Below are 2,771 nucleotides of genomic sequence, written 5' to 3'. Positions count from 1 at the left end.
TTTATATTTTTGTTTGCTTGTAGGTATTGTTTAATTTCTTCTTTAATTTCCGCTGTGACCCACTGATTGCTCAAAAGTGTGTTATTCAATTTCTATTTCTTTGTGAGATTTTTGCAGTTTCTTTTATCATTAATTTCTAGTTTCATGGTGCTATGATCCGATATCATGCATGGGATAATTTCAGCTCTTTTGTATTTATTTAAATATGTTGTGTGTGCTAGTATATGGTCTATTTTAGAGAATGTCCCATGTAATGCTGAGAAGAATGTGTATTCTGATGTTGTTGGATGAAACACTCTGTATATGTCTATCAAGTCCATTTTGTTCACAGGTGTGATTCAGTTCTGTTATTTCTTTGCTGATTTTCTGTCTGGTTGACCTGTCCCTTGGTGTCATCCTGTTATAATTGTGTTATTGCTAATTTGACTTTTTGTTTCTATTAATACTTGCTTTGTATAACTGGGTGCTCTGGAATTTGGTGCATATATATTTAAGACTTATCTTTTCCTCTTGAAGTTTTCCCCTAACCAGTATGAAATGACCTTCTTTATCTCTTCTGATCATTCTTGGTTTGAAGGTTACATTATCTGCAAAACAGAATAGCTATCACCCTTTTTTGGGGTTCTTGTTGCATGAAGTATTGTTTTTCATCCTTTGACTTCCATCTGTGAGTATCCTTTTAGGTTAGATGGGTTTCTTGCAGACAGCATATGGTTGGATGTTGTTTCTTGATCCATTCTGCCAGTCTGTTTCTTCTAATTGGTGAATTGAAGCCATTTACATTAATGGTTACAACTGATATATATATATATATATATATATATATATATATATATATTTGTTTATTTTTCACATGTTATATTTCTGCTTGATTCTTTACCTTTCTGCTCTTTAGCTGTTTGCCTTGCTTAGTGATTTTTTCCCCATGTCTATCTAGAATTTCTTTCAGTATTCTTTGCAGGCTTGGTTTGGTGGTCATGAAGTTCTTTAGCTGTTCTTTTCATGAAAGTATCTTATTTCACCATCCATTTTGAATGACCGTTTTTCAGGGTACATCAATCTGGGTCAAGTCATTTTCAGTTTAGATCTGAAATACTCCATTACATATGCTTCTTGGCTTCGCTGTTTGTTTTAAGAAGCTGCTGTGATTCTAATGGGCTTGCCTTTATAGGTGATTTGTCTCTTTTCTCCAACAGCTTTTAATATTCTGTTCTTATGTTGGATTTCTGGGATGTTGATTAATATATGTCTAGGTGCAGTTTTATTTTGATTATGGTTATTTGGAGTTCTATATGCTTCACTGATCTGTATGTCAGTTTCCATTCTCGTCTTTGGGAAATTTTCACTTTTACATCTGTAAATAGCCTCTTGATACCATTTATGTTGTCACTTCCTTTTTCATTTATACTTATCAATATTACATTGTTTTTCTTTGTATCATCTTGCAGCTGTTGAATTGTTATTTCCTGATTCTTTTTCATTTTTAAAAAATCTTTCCTTTTCTGTTCACTAGCTGCAATCTTGTCTACAAGGTCTGAAATTATATCTTCACATTTGTTGAGATGCTTTTGCCAACTTTTGAAGAAACTTGATTTCCTGTATGTCTCTTTGAACCTGCTTCATGCATTCTGTTTGTTTCTTATATTGTTCATTCTGGGTTTCCATCTTTTTGCATTATTTCTCTAATTTTTTAACTATGTCTTCTTTAGATATGTTTAGCATTTCTTTCATTGCACTTATCATTTCGTATTTTACCTGGGAGATTATTTCTAATCTGAGTTTTTTTTAATAGCATCACAGAGGTGTTTCTTTGCTTCAGTTGTTATCATTTCAGGAATTTCATGTGCATGGCATATATTTTATTTTTTTTTTTTACCTGGGAGATTATTTCTAGTTTGAATTCCTGTAAAGCTTCCTAGAGTTGCTTCTTTATTTCAATTGGTATTATTTCAGGTATTTCAGGTGCATAGCATATATTTTCTTCTATGTACATAGCTCCTAAGGTTTCTTGGGGTTGGACTAGAGGTTTGAGATTGTATTTTGGTCTTTCATTTTGTCACTTTCCTATATTTCTCTGTTTCAAGTGTTGTTCCAAGGCTTCCCCTAGGTCTGTTGGAAATTGTCTTCTATGCCCTCAGCTCCTGGGACTCTGGCAGCCCAGTTCCCTGGATTGAGACAGGGTCTCTGGGAGTGAGGCAGGCAGGTCCAGGACCTGCGGAGACAGTTGAGTGTGGCAGGAAGCTTGTGGCAGCAATGATCTTAAACCCCTGGAGCTTGGGATGGTGCAGGGACACTCACCTCTGGCCACCCAGTTTCCAGAATTGAGGGTGCAGGCAGCAAAACTGATTCATTTCATGCAAGGCAAGATTTCATGACTCTTGTAAGAAATAAAATGATATTGTTTTAGTGATTTGCACAGTGACACAGGAATATTCCTATCAATGACATGTGAAAAGAGTCACAATGAGAAGCTCTGAAATTCTATAAGAAGCTTTTTATAACAGGGCAAAGTAGCCCTGTTCTTTTACTGTGGCTCTGGCCTAATACATGAAATGTAACCCCTACTAAGATTCTTGAACTCATAGAGATCTTCACTGCATAGGTCAAGAGTTACTTGAGTTTAAGATTTGATATAGACCTTTTTGGCACAAACTCTGCAACTGAATCTTAGGTTGTTTGAGTGGCAGTAACAGGAAAAGCATATTGGTCATCATTTCTAGAGGGGACTGCATTGGGTCCTATATTTCAGCCCCTTTCCCATCATGTTAATA

This window comes from Cavia porcellus, unplaced genomic scaffold (genome assembly GCF_034190915.1).
Source record: "Cavia porcellus strain 051 isolate PalLab524CR breed Dunkin Hartley unplaced genomic scaffold, mCavPor4.1 scaffold_18, whole genome shotgun sequence".
NCBI lineage: Eukaryota > Metazoa > Chordata > Mammalia > Rodentia > Caviidae > Cavia > Cavia porcellus.
This window is presented reverse-complemented; position numbering follows the sequence as displayed.